Consider the following 18,782-nt stretch of genomic DNA (forward strand, 5'->3'; position numbering starts at 1 on the left):
GGGCTTCCATATCTACTTTTGTCTTACCTATGACCGGGGTGTCTTCAAGCAAAACCGCATGATACCCTAAATGCTCCGCGATCTGGGTAACCATGCCTCCAACGGAAATACCCCCGGAGTCCGCCCGACCAACTCTCCCTAAGTAATCAATTGCAAAGGCAGCAACATTGATGGCCTGATTTTGCGCCATTGAGTACATGAAGAACAACTCTCGTTAAGTTGCCACACCCGTGCTATCACCCTGTCCGAATAGATTGCATGCCAAACCTTTCTAGTCATAGTGAAAACACGAGTTTTGGATGTTGGAGGTCTTTTCACCTTTTGAGGTGTAACCAGTCATCCCAATAAATGAAATCCATAAATATTTTGGAGAAAACCCATCAAGGACCGCACCTGGTTCGTAGAGTGGGAGTCGGAGAATACCGACCAACTCCTCAATAGAAAGCTCATGATAATTATTAAAAAGGCGGAAACATGGAGTACCAAAGTAGTATTGTGTCGTGTTAATCCACCACTTTTCCAGTTGGAATTCGAGTGTGCTCAAGAATTCGAGCGTGATGCGCTCATAGGTCGGTGCTTCGAGGCTCATGAATTCCAACATCCCCAGCACATGGAACATCCTGTCAACTTCAATTTTTAGACCTAAAGCATTAAGGGTTTGTTCGTACATATACCTGATAGGTGTGAGCTTCCGCTTTCTATGAACTTGGTACCGTTGCTCCTACTCCGGATTGTCGAAGACAATATTGTACAAATTCGGGTTTTGGCTGGTTCTTTTTCATGACCTTGAGGTCTCGACCATCTGTTGCTTTCCTGTCAAAATACTTCTTGGGGGAATTTTCATACCTGCAAAAAAGTTGAAAATTTCGAAATAGGAATTAGAGAAAACTGAAATCGTGGTAAGGATAAAGGCGGGAAATGAAGAAGGATTTGTGAATGGAGTTTGTGATTTGGGGTTGTGGTGGTGGGAAATATGGAAGCTTTAGAGTGAGTTTTTTAATGGAGGGTGAATGTTTATGAGAGAAAGAAGGTGGATAAGATGAAAATATGAGAGACAATGAGTGGTTTAGTGAGAAAATCAAATTTTTGGGAAGGAATAAAATTGGGTAATAAGTAGTTAGTGGGTAGTAATGATGGGTGGACCCACACGAAATTCAAAATTTCTCAAAAAATTTCAAACCTGCATGCCTGACACAGGCGGCCGTGTCAGGCCACTGCCCTATTGGTTTTCAAGGGCCTGGCTTCCAGGGTTCCTGACACAGGCCGTGTCATCTGACACGGGCGGCCGTGTCAGGCCACTACCAAGGTGAAATTTTCTCCTTCCTTCAGTGCTCCTAACACGGGTCGTGTTAGCTGACATGGGAGACCGTGTCAGGTTGATGTTTATGCCTAATTTCCATCCTTTTTCGATGGCCCTGACATGGGTGGCCGTGTCAGGCTGCTATTATGCTTTATTTTCAGACTTTTCATTCTCTTTTCCTCAGATATGGTCCTTCCTTCCAATACGACCTCTATATTATTTGAGTATCTTCACCTTTTTATGCAAAGCACTTTGTGAACCTAAAACAACAAACAAACACAGACAATAATTAGAATTAAAAGGCATGAGTTGCCTCCCACAAAGCGCTTCATTTAACGTTGCATGGCTTGATGGTCGTCCATCTTCTCAGATAAGACGGACCTTATCTATCGAACTACTCTCTTGCCCTTGGAGGTATGGCTTTACTCTTTGCCCATTCACGTTAAAAGTATCCCTGTTCGCTGGGTTTTTTAGCTCAATTTCTCCATGCAGGAATACTTTGTGAATCACAAAAGGTCCTGACCATCTCGATCTCAACTTTCCAGGGAATAACTTTAACCTAGAATTAAATAACAACACCAATTGTCCTTCCCGAAGTTCTTTCTTCTGAATTCGTTTCTCATGCCATTTTTTTTGTTCTTTGTATATTTTTGCATTTTCATATGCCCGATTCCTGACCTCTTCTAGCTCATGCAGTTGAAGAATCCGGGATTCCACAACTCTAGAAAGGTCATAGTTCGGGAGTTCGGAAGCCCATAATGCCTTGTGCTTGAGTTCGAGCAGAAAATGACATGCTTTACCATAAACCAGTTGATATAGGGACATACCTATGAGGGTTTTGAATGTCGTTATGTATGCCCATAGTGCATCCTCCAACTTGATCGACCAATCCTTTCGCGAAGCATTGACAGTCTTTTCCAGAATATGCTTTATCTGCCGATTCGATACTTCAACCTTTCCACTTTTGTTGTACCCCAAAATTTTCCCTCCCTTTTCGTTTCTCATCTGACTTATGGCTTGAGAATCATTCATATTTCATTCATATGCATCATTCATTCACGATTAACACTTGCTAACAGGCATCCTAGATTCAGGGTCTGTGGCTAATGAAAATCAGGGTTTTGGCTTGAGGATTATGGTATTGCTCACCATGGGGAGAGAAACCCTAATTTCTGGATTCTTTGGGACCTTGACTCTTGTGGCCTACATCTTGACATTCATTTGTACATACCAACCCTAATTCTTGACTTTGTGTTTGACCTTTTGTGTAATTAACCTGACTTCTGAACCCAAATTGTGGGTCCATGGTTTAAGGTGTTGCCTGTGGAGCTTTGGGCTTTGTTTGAAACCCTAATCAGGGATAGTTGGTATTCAGGTGCTTTACTGGTTCGGCTTTCTGATCTAAGGTTCATCAAAACCCTAGTCCTTTTCTTTGAGGTTTATGAACCCTATGGTTTGCATTAAGGTAGTGGAAAACCTGGTTGTGGTCCATGGCATTGATACATCACTTGAGTTGGCTTCTCACCTGGCTCGAGATTTTGGATTGATACATAGCTTTGAACTCTGACATAGTAAACCCTAATGCATGATGTTATGTGATTGATTCAAGGCATGTTTGCATTCATGTTTCATTGACCTCACGGTCTCATGATCCATTTGATCTGAGTCTTATTTCATTCCCACTTTATCCATTACTTCCATGGTTTTATCAAAATGTCAAGATTCATTCATGCTTTGATTTATAGCCCATTGATGCAAGTTCATTGTCAATTTGATCAAGTCATTCCATGACCCATTAATTCCATTTCATTCATTCATTCAAAGAAAGCTAAGCCATTATGCCTCACACATGAGCCCATGCATCAAAAACAAGCAAAAAATCATTTTTTTCATGATGGTAATCGATTACCATGTTTGGGTAATCGATTACCCTGCTTCCAGTAGCCAAAAAAATATTTTTTTTCATGATGGTAATCGATTACCATGTTTGGGTAATCGATTACATTGCTTCCAGTAGCCTAAAAACCCCATTTTTTGATGGTAATCGATTACCATGTCTAGGGTAATCGATTACACCGGCTGGAAGTAGCCAAAATACTGCATTTTTTAGCAGTAATGCAGTATCCTTTGCACTTCAAACCAATCCCAATGATTGCATCAATACACATTGAAATATTTACATGATTATGAAGCAACCAACCATATCATTCATGCATTGGACCAATCTCATAACACTTCAATTCACCAACCTTCTCAACATTTTGCGAATTACTCATAATAGTCCCAAGCTAACTCCAAACCACTTAAACTAACTCCAAACATATTCAAACTAATTCCAAACCATTTTAACTAACTCCAAGCCTCATTTAAATAATTCCAAGCCACATCAAAACTAACTCCTAAACTCCATTTGATCCAAACCTATAATCTATATAAACTCATCACTCTCATCAAATCAAGGACAATGACGAAAAATCAGAATTATCTCAAATTACTCATTGAAAATTCAACTTTTCTCCTCTCACTTCATCTTCTCATATTCCTCTCCCTACTGTCGCAACCTGAAAAATGGAATGCGAAAAAAAAACAACCGGCGAAGAAAGACAGAAGAGTCGCCACCGTGCGTTATTTATCCCAAAGGAGGGAAAGGAAACGCTCGAAGTAAACCTGGAAAAAGGAAAGGACAAGACAGGGTCTCGCAACCAGATCTTGAGTTCGGGAGTCGATTATGCGAAGGGAAGGTATTAGCACCCATACGCATCTGTAGTACTCTACGGGATCCACTTTTGTAGTTCTTGTATAAAGGGTGTGGGTTTATCTAATGTGTTATTTACTAAAAAAAGGGGGTCAAAAGAAAATGACTCGCACGGATGTCGCATCCACTGCATACGTATCTCATCTGAATATGAGAATCAGAGTCTTCGTAGCTCGGCTACCTAGGGGTTAAGGGTAATTGTGCTCGCTAAGACATCGCGTCTTATGCCTACGTATCTCATTTGGCCTGAGAATCATAGCAAAACGTAGTTCGGCTAACTACGGGGTTATGGATTGGGTTTTGGACGAACGACGTTACTACGCAATCTACCGGATGCTCGACCTTTGGAGACTTACTCGCCTGTAGTAGAAGGAGATAACATGTTCTATGGAGAAGAAAAATCAATAGGTTTGCTTGCATTATAGGAACGCTCATGCAAAAGGAGTCATGGGCAAAGGAACTTGCATAAAGTAAACACAAAAACATTGTCTCCTATCGAGGTCTTCCAGCTAGGAAAGCTGTAAAATGCGGGAAAAATGTAAAAGTACCACACGGATGAAGATCCGAGGTAACAGCAATTAAAGGAACGATAAACCCTGAGATCCTTCCAAGCTAACATCATCAAAGAAAGTGGGTCAGTACAGGTAATCGGAATAGACCTCCAGGTGGTATCCCATAAATAAAGTGGAACGCCAGGCAAACCATCTCTGCAAGAGTCATGTGAGCCCTCACAAAAAAAAACTCAACAAACAGGTTAGAGAAAAAAAATTGGGTAATCAAGGGTTGCCCCCAAATCAAAATCTAACCACATGAATCATGCCATTAAAATACATAAAAAACTCACAAAAAGCAACCAAGGGTATGAGGCCTAAACCTCTTGTCAAACATATGCATCAAAAGGGTATCAAATTCACCCCTAATACCTCATACATTCAGAGCATTCAAATTAAAAGCATAAAGGTAATGGGAATAAGGGCAAACCTGATTGGAGAGCTTGATTGAAATTGAGTTGCACCCGTGAGGTTTACAAAACAATCTTTAGGGTTTATGTGAGGCAGAGGTGATTTTGTGCAGTTGAGTTCCCTTCAGGGTTTGGAGGCTGCTCTGAGTTCTCTATTAGCTCTTGTCTCACTATCTTTTTCCCAGCCAAGGTAATAGGAATGGAATGAAATTTTGTTTCACTGAAACTCTAAATTTATAACCTGATTTTCGTGGCTTTGTGGGCTAAAATGAGAGAGGTCCAAGTCCAACATTTTTCTTTTATTTATTTATTTAATTATTTTTTCGTTTTTTTTTTAAATATTTTTTTTTCGTTTTTCGTTTTTTTTTAAAATAAAGTTTCTTGGATCTGATTCTGATTGACATGATGAAATGCAATATGAAATGTTAAATGACCTAAAAATGAATGCATGAATGAGGAGGGAAAATTTTGGGGTGTTACACCTACACCAAAGCTCAAACCACCATTTAAGAAAGCTTCACATTGAAGTTTGTTATCAATTGAACTAAACCTCTTGCCTTCAACAATCATCCCTACATTCATATAACCAACATCAACAATAACAATTCAATGCAGAATTTTTTAGAGTTGATTCTTGAAGAGGAGGAAGTCATATTAGAATTAGAAGATTAAAGAGTCCAAGTAGCATACTGTAGCGGTGTATTCGTCGCTATATGATTTATTGATTAAACCATAAGCAAAGCATACAATGAATCGAGTCGCCACCGCACTTTTATTTATCCAAAGGATTGGCTAAAAAGCGAACAAAAGCCTAAGAAGTTTTACACATAGAAAACTAATGAAAAGATCAGAGAGTCTGGGTAAGGGGTAAATTACGCAGAGGGAAGGTGTTAGGCACCCAATGCGTCCTAGGTACTCCTAGGGAGCCCTTTTCACACTTGTTGTACTAAATTGTTATTTGTTTTGAAATATTATTGTGCAAACATGAATGGGATGATGAGAAAAGAATGTACAATTTTTATTGTTTTTGTGTTCGAACGGATGAACCCGTTGCCTACGTACCTTCCATCAAAGGTAAGGATCAAAACGCCGTAGTTCGGCTAAAAGATTTCCAAAAGTTAGTGGATTCAATTTTAAACACAAGCCCTAAGGTCTTACGTTATCCACGGGAGAAAACTCAACCTTATACAAACAACGAGTCCACCATGTGAGAAAAGCTTCAACTTGCTAGTGAGGGGTTAACCCTATAATAAGCAAGGAAGACTTACAATTTAGTCAACTAAGGACAAATAGGTGAGATTAACATCAACCAACTAGGATAAATCAAACCTATGGCTAATGTATGAAAACTTAGCAAGAATGGACAAAGCCACAAAACAATTGAATGGGTGAAGTTAATTGATTATGAGTATTCATGAAAGTAGGGTCAAAGTATGATTAAGATTGATTCAAAAGAAGTATTATGAAATGGAGTTTGAAAAGTCAAGGACTTAGGGTCCAGGTTTCTAATTTGAAAACATGAAGATGTTTGCACAATATTTATCTCAAGTTTTGAAAGCAATGTGTGAAAAGGTTTAGGACAAAGAGGGATGAATGGATGAAGACGGAATGTAAAACTTCCTAGAAAGTTCACCTCTTGAAATCATATAGAAGATGACTCAAGTGTGTCCTTTGGAATAGGCAATGAGTAATAACAAACAAGCAAACAAAAGAAGAAAGTCAACAAAAGCGGATACCGGATGCCAATCACTGGACTTATACCAATCTCCTAAAACAAAACTGGATATCAGAGGCCACTCTATGGACTTATACCAATCTCCTCAACAAAGAGATAAAAAGTGGATACCGGATGCCAATCTATCTGGACTTATACCAATCTCCAACAACAAAGCAAACACTTGGATGTCAGATGCCAATCTATCTGGGCTTACTCTAACCTCCAACATATGATCATGGGAAAACAAATGCCAAATTACATGGACTTACAATTGCATCCTCACATACAACAAACAAATGCATCAAGCAAAGAGAAGATGAGTGGCCAATGAAATGGTCTTATACTCACTTCCATATCATAGGAATAATGGCCAATGAATGGTCTTACAATTGTCCTCAATGGGCAAACAACAAAGATATGTCACAAAGACAAATGAAATGATCATGCACTAATGAGCAATTAATGATGATAAATGCACAAAGCATGCAAGCAGACATGTACAAATGAACTAAGTAATCAATCAACCAAAGTCATTCAGCACACTCTATAACCAAACAATTAGGCTCATACAAAGGGTTAGGCATTGAAGCCAACTGGAGTAGGGTTAATGGTGCTCTTAACCTTGACATTGAGAGCCAAGGTGAAGCAGATGAGAGGATATGAGGGGTGTGCCTCATGCTCTTATCCCTGGTCAGGGAGAGCTTCAAATGATAGAAGGTGTGGGAGTTCAGAAAGTAGGAACTCTCTCCACAGATTATTGACTCGATTGATCTGGGGCTTTTACTCACTATGCATCAACACATGTGGTGTGAGCAAGGTGAGTGACACACAGAATAGTAGGAGATAGGTTACATATCTCTTGGGTTCTACCAATTGCCTTATTCAAAGGACTTTTCCTGCTTGGGACAAAAGTAAACAAGCACAAACATCGCCTCTTAAGGAGGACTTCAGACAGTTGCCTGGCCAAGTAACAGGCCAGGTCTTCCAGTCTACATGAAGACAAGAGATTCTACCTCAATGCAAATGCTATCAAGCAAAGCAATGCAAGTTCTCAATGGAACTAAAGCAACTAATGGTACCTGAAACCAATCAAACATAATCAGTATGCAACTCAAATTCAAAACCAATATAAGATAAGGATCAACAGTCAACACAATCAATCCCATGTGCAAAGCACAAAGCTCAAAGCATATGAGCTAAGCATCCTACAAAACAAACAAGTTAGTTCATGACAATCAATCAAACTTAATCAACTTGCATTAATCTCCTTAAGGCATTTGCTTCTTAACCTGAAAAACCAAACTCAAACATGAGCAACAAGACCACTAGGACAAGCCTAGGGTCAAAAGGAGATAAAAAATCCAAAACAGCAAGTGAAAGCTAATCAAAATCAAGTTCAAGCAATTAAGAAACAAACCCAAGTGGTTTCACATTCATATCATTCATCATTATCATTTCACAAACAAATTAGGTCAAAGCATGTCATATAGAACCTCAAAGAAGTCAACAGAAAGACTCCACTCAAATCCAATCACAAACATTTCAATAAATCCTCAAATAATTCATGATCAAACATCATCCACAACATGATAAGCATACCAAATTTCAGCTCATTTGGATCAAGGGAAGTAGGTCAATGAAAATCAGAAAGTCAAAGCAAGTTCAAGCAAACTCATACAAAGCATCAAAACATGCACCAACTTCAACCAATCATAAAACAGTGATAAAACATGATAAATGAATGGGACCAAAACCATGACAAACTTTAAGATGTCTACAATTCACATGCCAAATTTCAAGTCCATCCAATTAAGCATTCGAATTTCACAAATCAAATGAAATCATGTGTCACAAGAAGTTCACATTTGGTCAAACAGGGGAGAAATTATCAAACAAAAAGGAAATGCAATCAATAATTACAGAAAAATTCACATGTATTCTCAACATCCACAAGTATCTTCATGCAAAAATCCAGACCATTTTGAGTTCAATAAGCATGGTAATTAAAATCATGAAGTTGGACATGAATGGTGTGACACAAATTGTCACACCTCTATTCAAAAATCATATCTCATCAACCAGCAATGATAAAATTACAAACTCTATACCAAAATCACCATGAACATGTCTAGTTTAAGCACAAAAAATTTGAGAGACATTGGAGCAAGAATCATCATTTCACAAGCAAAATGGCATGGCATACACAAATTGGACACACATGAACAAACCCTAGGCATTTTTAAAATCTACACGTACAAAAAATCTGGAAAAATCACCATAATAAACTAGAGATCATGAGGAGCATTTCACAAAAAATCCCATGTTATTTGGACAAGTATTGGAAGAGTTATGAATTTTCTAAGATTACCATACCAAATGAAATAAAATTTGGAAAGCAAAAATGAAATAAATGAAATATTAAGCGGAAATTGCATTTTTGTAATTACACGGCCACTTAAGTGAAACGCCGCGTTTCACTTAAGGGCGTGTCAGCCAACGATTGGCTTCATGGCCAAAAACATGGGAAACACATGCAGAGCGAGGTTCAAAGGATCAAACACGATTCTGGGTTCAAAAATTTTAGGGTTTATGAGTATTCAAAGTGTTCTTCGTCCAGATTTCCAGCAAGAACAAACTGTAACCAAAATCAACAATCGATATACCATTATGTTCATCTCCTAATGCTCATCAATAATCCAACCTTGGTTTTCCCTAATTCGAGCTAGCATGGAAGAAATAAGCAACATAACATTTGACAACCAAATTTAAAATCATGATAACTCATTCGATTCTCAATGAAAATAAAAACCACAAAGTGCATTATACTCCTTAATCAAAGATCTATCCAAAACACATCATGATTTCAAGAATGGTAAGGATCGATTTCTAACCTTCAAGTGATGGCAGATCTGGAATCGTGATTTTCAGGCCATGTTGAGTTGAAACAGAAGTTCCTTCAAGCTCCAGAAAGTGAATGAGTGAAGCCCTTAGCTCAGCAGTGCTTGGTGATGCTCAAAATTCGAACTGCCATGGAAAGTACTTGGATGCAACAGTGCTGGTTCTTGCTCTACAGTTGTGAAATTCAGCTAGCAAAAGCTTCCAAAAGGATAGTAGATGATGGACCAATGCACAAGAGCACGAGTTCTTTGGCAATTTTTTCAGAAAAATCAAGATGAAGAATGAGAGTTTTTTGAGAGAAAGAAAAGTTCAGATCTGATTTGTAAATTGTGGCTAGGGTTTTTAGTCTGAAATATGCAATATATACTCCTGATTAGCAATGCCTAAACTTGGTTAGTGGAATGGTAAATGAAATTAGCTCCAATGGAAGTGTTTTGGCCAATTAGTGAAATTACTCATGTTGCATGTGAATGGCATGCTACAGTGCGAAAATGGGCCTAAACATATCCCAAATTTGGTTTTTGATCACTTACAATTGGTAGAATGTGTAGACAAGGCTTAATTTGAAAGTCAATTTTTCACCCCTCTCTTTTTAATTCAATGCACTTGAAAAAGGCCATTTTGATTGGATGATTTTTGGTGAAATGTGATGAAGGATTTGGATAGAGCATGTCAAATGTGACTTATAGCAAAAAACCTCACTCAATTTGGCCAAATGGTTTGAAAGTTATGCCACTTTGAAGTTCAAAATTTCTTGAGAATGATTTGATCAGAACTTGCCAACCATAAATGAGAAATGAGTGTTCTTGGACTTTTTGGAAATGGGAGAACAAGATCTTCAACTTTCATGTTGGACAAAAATTCATTTGAAGCTTGTATGATGATGTAAATTTGAGGAGAAGAACTTTCCATTTTTGGCAATTTCCAATTACAGGTCAACTTACTATTTTTGGAAACTTTTTGTCTGACCTCAAATCCTTCACTGTGGATGTTTGACATGTTATATGAGGCTTATATGGACATGAATGAGACCTCTCAAACCAATTCCCACCATCAAATCACTGATTAAATGCACAGTTGACCACATTTGACTTTGCTAGGGTTTTGGTTGACTGAATCATGTTCTGATGAATTCCAAGCCCCTACCACTTGAGATCTTGATAAAAAATGATGTCACAACTCATATGAACCCTTGATGAATGATCATGGTGCCCAAATTCTTCAAGAATGGCCACCATCCATTGCTCAATGAATGATTTGACAGTTTTGACCTAGCTTGCTTCATCTGCAAGTAACATGGTTAGATGACAATATTTTTGTAATTTTGGTTAGTAAACAAATGAAAAGCAATGATATACAAATGCAATACATGCTTGGTGATCAAGAACCAAACTCACAAGATAACCCACCCACTAGGAGGGAAGCAAAGGTGCACAAAGATCCTTGAGGCAATGATATGGTATGATATGATGCCATGAGGGATCCTAGGGACAAAATTGGGGTCTTACAGATGCCCCTATTTAAGGTCATTCTAGCCGGAGAAGTGAAGTTTAGAAATCTTCATCTCGACGCGGTAGAATGGGCTTAAATAACAGTAATGAGACAAATTTTGGTCCCTAAGAGACCTCATGATGCAAATGTATGCATGCAAAAGACACAAACTCTGTGGGGATACAGTTCACACAGAAGAAAAGAAGATCCGTCGGAGTAATACACTCACCAGGAACAGAGACTCTAACAAGACTCTTGTTGGGGATAGTGAAAGAAAAAGAAATGCGTTAGCAGGACACGACTTTAAGTTGGGGAAGACAAAACTGACACAGCGTGAACCAGACACGACTCTGATTAGGGGAACAGAAATCAGACTGGAGACCTCACTGGGGAGTGAAGGACTCACACTGGGGAAAAGAAAATTCCAAAGGAGAGCATCCATTGGAAAGACACAAGCTGACTCCTAGGGAGAAGCAACAGGAAACTCCACTGGGGAAGCACCAAACAATTGAGGTGTTACCGGTATAAGGGTAACAAACTCAGGAAGAATGAATATCTAAGACCGGTATAAAGGTGAGAGATATCAATCAACCAAACATCTGAGAAAGACCTGAAAAAGGTACATAAACTCAGGAAAATCTGACTCCACAAGGGACCAAAGTCATAATAGGGAGCAGAAAGGAAGGAACACCAGGGATACCGAGGTATATAACAGGTGACCGACCGAAATGTGAATTGGTATATATGCCAAAACACTCATCATCCGAAAGGAGGGCTTGAAGAAAGCAAATCGACTTACAGGGTGGACATTCGAATCCACAACGGGAGAAGGAACCTTACTCAACTGGGGACACAAACCCAAAGAGTGCATGAGATATAATATCCATTACCGGCGGACCGTGGATGAGAATACTCGCATGAGATATATTATCTATTACCGTCAGAACGTAGATAATAAACTCGCATGGTAAGAAACACCAGAGATACCGAGGTATATAATAGGTGATCTACCGAAAACGTGAATTGGTATATATGCCAAAACACACATCATCCAAAACACAAACTGGTTAAAGGATGGATATTCGATTCTACAGAGAATACAAATCTTACTCGACTGGGGAAGATCAACAAAGGACTCCAACCAAAGAGCGCATGAGATATAATATTCATTACCGGCAGACCGTGAATAATATACTCGAAAGGAAAAGACACCAGAGATACCGAAGTATATAATAGGTGACTAACCAAAAAGAGAGACAATCGATACCAAGCATCCGGGTAAACGAAAGACAACTCGAAAGGGATAAATTGCAAGCATCCGGCAATTATCCAACAACAAAGAACATTCGACTCCGCAAAAGGAAGTACGAATCTCACTCGATCAGGTGAACACGAAAGGCTTCGACTGAAGAGTGCATGAGATATATTATTCATTACCGGCAGACCGTGAATAATATACTCGCAAGGAAGATTATCCACAACCGGTTACTGGGTTAATAAAGGATAAATCAACCGAAAAGAAAAGCATCGGGATACCAAACTAGGTATATAATGATGACCAATCAAAGGGAACAACAACATTACCAACACAAGGGTAAATGAAAGGGGACCCGCTGGGGATAAATTGCAAGCATCCGACAATTATCCAACTGTACCACAAGGCACAAACTCCGCTGGGGAGAAAGAAATCAACACCTGGGATTTACAACTACCAAAAATAGGGTAGAAGACCACAAACTCAATTGGGGATAGAAAATCACCACAGGGAGACACCAACTCTGTTAGGGATAAAACCACAACAACAGAAATCCACTTACAATCAGGACGAACCACAAAGGTTACCTCTGTTAGGGGAAGAGAGATAGGACTTACAACTACCGAATACGGGGTAACAGCCATACTCTGGTGGGGATAACCATGAATTAGGGTTTACATCTATCGAATACGGGGTAGAAAACCAAAAACTTGCCGAGGAATAAAAGGTATATAACCACCAATTCCGCTGAAAGGGGAAAGAAGAATAGGACTTACAACTACCGGTATAAGGGTAGAGGCCCGAAAGATTCCGCTGGGGAACAGAAAATTCCAACAGGGAAGCACAAGAAACAGTTGACAAACGCCAAATCGGGAATATTCCGAAAAGACAGACTAAATCAAGACACGTCCTAATGAGGATGTAACTCAAATAGGAAAATCCATCCCAATATATATGTTGGGAGGAAACGGAAGAAACCGTCATCCACGAGGATATATCTCAGTGGGGAACTGCAGAAGGAAAGACAAACACTTTCTGCTTATGGGCTGACTCTATATGGAGAGATTTTAAACGCCCGACATCTGCTTTGGGAAGATCTATAAAGAGATCTATATCACCCGTTGCAGGAGACACAACAAACAAAAGATACACGGCAAACAATGCAACATGAATATCTGAATGTTTATGAATATGCATGAATATGCGTGATTTATGTTTGATGAATGCTGACAAAACAGACATATCTAACACAACAGGCCCAGGAATCAAACGCCCGGTATTATACTTCCAAGGGAGAAACCAACTGGAAAGCCAATCTGCTGGAGATCTCTATGCTATAAAGCAAAGATCTGCGGGTACTGCTGGAGAAACAGAGGATCAGAGATATCAGGAAACACCAAATCTCTGAGTGATGGATCAGCAAACAACCCAATCAGGGTACAGAAAGTCACAACGGGCAAAACAGCCACCAAGACGAATCTGTTGGGGAACAAGAGAAAATCTCGAAGATCCGCAGGGGATCTCAGCATCAACTGAGAAACAAAGAGCTCTGCAACTCCAAACAACTCCGGGGAACAACCCACTGAAGGAGAACAACATCACACAAGTAGCTTCGGCAACAAACCACTCTACTCGGGAAGAACACACATCTGGCGGATCACATCGGTAGATTTTGCAACAAAAGCCACTCTACTGAGGATCAAAAGAAATCAGGGAATCAATCCAATCAACTACCGAGTAGGAAAATAAATCCTGCTCTGCTGCGGAGAACAAACACTCTGACAGCAACTCTACTGGCAACTGCGCTGGGGAGAGTGACAACAACTCTGTTCGCGACTGTGCTGAGGAGACAAATAAAGTCTGGGGATGGCGACCCACTAGAGAAAGTTACGGGGTACCAGGATGGCAAACCATCAACCACCGAAACTTCCACAGGGAGAGCACCCGTGCTGGGGAAGACTGCTGTTGGAGAAAACGAAGTCTTCAACAACATTCTGCTTGGGGAACAACCCTACCAACAACTCTGTTTGAGGAACAACCCCAACAAAGATCTGAAGAAAGAAGATACAACCAAACCAGGAATATGAACAAATGTCTTACCTGTTGGAGATCATGCCACCCTCGGGAGAGCACTGAGATATTCTTAAGTATCCTTTCAATATTGTGAATGTTCACTTTGTTTAAAACAACAATTTTGAAAAATTTTTTTGTTTAAAACAATGACATTTTATCAATTAAAACATGCAAAACATTTGTTGAATCGAAACAAATAAGAGTGCAAATAATTGGATAAAAAGCTCAAATTGATTTGATGGAATGGTAGCCTGCAAATGGCAAGGCTCCATAGATCTATACAAATTTGAAATCAGTGATATATATTGGAAGAGGGCTACATTGAACATAATGATCCTTTCTCTACCAATTTGAATCTCGATGTGTTAGAAGCTTCAGTTGACGACGAATCGAGAACCTTCTGACGAAATGACGACTGTGGAACAGAAAGTCTTGTCAGGATGCAGTTACTTGCCAAATCCCTAATTTTTGCCTAGATTGCCCCAGAGTGAGGTACTCAATCTAGCGGGATGCAAATATTCTTTTTTTTTTCAAGTCTCTAATTTTTGCCTGGATTACCCTTGCGGGTTCTCCACCGAGACGCTCATTTTTGCCTAAGCCGCCCTTTCGGGTTTTCAACTTAGCGAGCACTTCTGTTTTTTCATTTGCATATACCTCTTTTTTTTTTTTTAATTTTTTTTTTAGGCAAAGTATTTCTTGACTGCATCTGAATTCACAGGGCGAGTGAAATCCTCCCCATCCATTGTTGTAAGCATCAAAGCACCTCCTGAAAAGGCTCTCTTAACAACATATGGACCCTCGTAGTTTGGAGTCCACTTGCCCCTGGAATCGGGCGCGAAAGACAAAACTTTCTTGAGCACGAGGTCACCTTCTCGGAACACACGCGGCTTGACCTTCTTATCGAATGTTTTCTTCATTCTCTGCTGATATAACTGACCATGGCACATGGCAGTTAATCGCTTCTCTTCAATCAAATTCAATTGGTCATAACGACTCTGAATCCATTCAGCATCAGTAAACTTGGCTTCCATCAAGACTCTCATTGATGGGATCTCCACCTCTACTGGGAGAACAGCTTCCATGCCGTAGACAAGAGAGAAAGGGGTTGCCCCTGTTGAAGTGCGTACAGACGTACGATATCCATGCAAAGCAAATGACAGCATCTCATGCCAATCTTTGTACGTGACCGTCATTTTCTGGATAATATTCTTGATATTCTTATTAGCAGCTTCAACAGCCCCATTCATCTTAGGTTTGTAGGGAGAGGAATTATGGTGTGCAATCTTGAATTCAGCGCACAACTCATCCATCATCTTATTATTCATATTAGATCCATTATCAGTAATGATCCTCTCTGGCACACCATAACGGCAAATCAGCTGATTTTTGATAAACTTCACAACCACCTGCCTGGTCACATTTGCGTACGAAGAGGCTTCAACCCATTTGGTGAAGTAATCAATTGCTACGAGAATAAACCTGTGTCCGTTGGACGCTTTCGGCTCAATCATGCCGATCATGTCGATTCCCCACATAGAGAAAGGCCATGGGGATGAAATCACATTCAGAAGTGTCGGAGGAATATGAATCTTATCCGCATAAATTTGACACTTGTGGCATTTCTTCACATACTTACAACAGTCAGACTCCATCGTCAGCCAATAGTAGCCTGCTCTCAACATTTTCTTAGCCATGGCATGTCCATTGGAATGAGTACCAAATGAACCCTCATGGACCTCAGTCATCAACAGGTTTGCTTCGTGTCTATTCACGCATCTGAGCAAAACCATATCGAAATTTCTCTTATAAAGCACTTCACCACTGAGGTAGAAAATGCCTGACAACCTTCTTAAAGTTTTCCTATCTTTCACAGATGCCCCAGGCGGGTAGACCTGGTTCTGGAGGAAATTCTTGATATCAAAATACCAAGGCCTGTCATCTTTCACTTCTCCAATTGCAAATATGTGAGCTGGTCTGTCCAAGTGCATCACAGTAATATTGGGGACATCATTCCACCGTCTGACTACAATCATGGAAGCAAGCGTAGCAAGCGCATCTGCCATCCGATTATCCTCTCGAGGAATGTGATAAAATTCAACTTCGGTGAAGAATGTTGAAATTCTCCTTGCATAATCTCTGTATGGGATGAGACCTGGCTGATTCGTCTCCCATTCACCCTTGATCTGATTGACAACCAGGGCCGAATCACCATACACGTCAAGATGCTTGATTCTCAAATCCATGCATTCTTCAAGTCCCATAATACAGGCTTCATACTCCGCCATATTATTCGTGCATTTGAAAGTTAGCCTCGCTGTAAACGGAATGTGCGAACCTTGAGGAGTAATGATCACTGCCCCAATTCCATTTCCATATTGATTAACAGCGCCATCAAACACCATCGTCCATCTGGAACCAGGTTCTGGACCTTCATCAAGTGTAGGCTCATCACAATCTTTCATCTTCAAATACAGAATCTCCTCATCAGGGAAGTCATACTGAACAGACTTATGATCTTCGATCGGCTGGTGCGCTAAATGGTCAGCCAAGATACTACCTTTGACAGCTTTCTGAGCTCGATACTCAATATCATACTCAGACAACAACATCTGCCAACGGGCAATCCTCCCAGTTAAAGCAGGCTTCTCGAAGATATACTTAATTGGATCCATTCTGGATATCAACCAAGTTGTATGATTTATCATGTACTGGCGCAAACGCTTAGCAGCCCAAGCCAAAGCACAACACGTCTTCTCAAGCATAGAGTACCGAGACTCACAATCAGTAAACTTCTTACTGAGGTAGTATATAGCGAACTCCTTCTTCCCTGATTCATCTTGTTGACCGAGTACACAACCCATCGAGTCTTCAAGAACTGTCAAGTACATAATCAGAGGTCTTCCTTCCACAGGCGGAGACAAGATCGGAGGTTCAGACAGATACTCTTTGATACTGTCGAAAGCTTTCTGGCAATCCTCGGTCCAATCATGAGACTGATCTTTCCGGAGAAGCTTGAATATCGGCGCACATGTGGCAGTCATGTGGGATATAAATCTGGAAATGTAGTTCAAGCGGCCAAGAAAACCTCGAACTTGCTTCTCGGTTTTGGGTGCAGGCATCTCTTGTATTGCTTTGACCTTTGCAGGATCAACCTCAATACCTCTTTCACTTACCACAAAACCCAACAACTTGCCGGAACGGACTCCAAATGTACATTTGTTCGGATTCAGGCGAAGTCTAAACTTCCTCAGACGCTGAAAAAGCTTCAACAAATCCTCAAAATGTTCAACTTCCGTTCGAGACTTAGCAATCGTATCATCAACATAGACCTCTATCTCCTTGTGCATCATATCATGAAACAAGGTAGTCATAGCTCGTTGATACGTGGCTCCGGCGTTCTTCAAACCGAAGGGCATCACTCGATAACAGAATGTTCCCCAAGGTGTGATGAATGTTGTCTTCTCCATATCCTCGGGTGCCATCTTGATTTGATTATATCCGGAAAATCCATCCATAAAGGAAAAGACTTTGAATTTAGCTGTATTGTCTACCAACATATCAATGTGTGGTAGAGGAAAATCATCTTTCGGACTAGCCTTATTCAAATCTCTATAATCAACGCACATACGGACTTTTCCGTCCTTCTTAGGAACAGGCACAATATTGGCCACCCATTGAGGATATGTAGAAGTCACCAGAAACCCTGCATCAATTTGCTTCTGAACTTCCTCTTTGATCTTCACTGCCATATCTGGATGAGTTCTTCTGAGCTTCTACTTCACAGGCACGCACTCAGGCTTCAAAGGCAGGAAATGTTGCACAATATCTGTATCTAAACCCGACATGTCTTCATATGACCACGCAAAGATATCTGAATATTCTCGTAGCAAACTGATCAAATCTTCCTTGACAGACTCCCCAAGAAGTGCCCCAATCTTCACCAGACGAACACAATCCTCAGACCCCAAGTTGACTGTTTCCAAGTCTTCGAGATGCGGCTGAATGATCTTCTCTTCGTGCTCAAGGAGATGGGTAATCTCATCAGGAATCCCCTCAACGTCATCTTCCTCTGCCTCAAATACAGGGAATTCAAAATTGGGAGATGGCGTTGGATCATTATGTTCAATGGGTTTTAGGATCAACCTGCATAATGATTTTGGTTAAGGAAAAACTTTAGAATTTAAACAAGCAAACCATTATGCAGATGAAAAAGATTGCTTTTATTCTTGTTTTTATGGGTTTTTTGTGATCACTGATTTCATGCAAAAAAGCAAAAAGTGAAAACAAAAGGAAAAACAAATGTTTAACAATGCATTAATTGAATGAAAACAT

Source organism: Lathyrus oleraceus, chromosome 6 (assembly GCF_024323335.1).
Source record: "Lathyrus oleraceus cultivar Zhongwan6 chromosome 6, CAAS_Psat_ZW6_1.0, whole genome shotgun sequence".
Taxonomy (NCBI): Eukaryota; Viridiplantae; Streptophyta; class Magnoliopsida; order Fabales; family Fabaceae; genus Lathyrus; species Lathyrus oleraceus.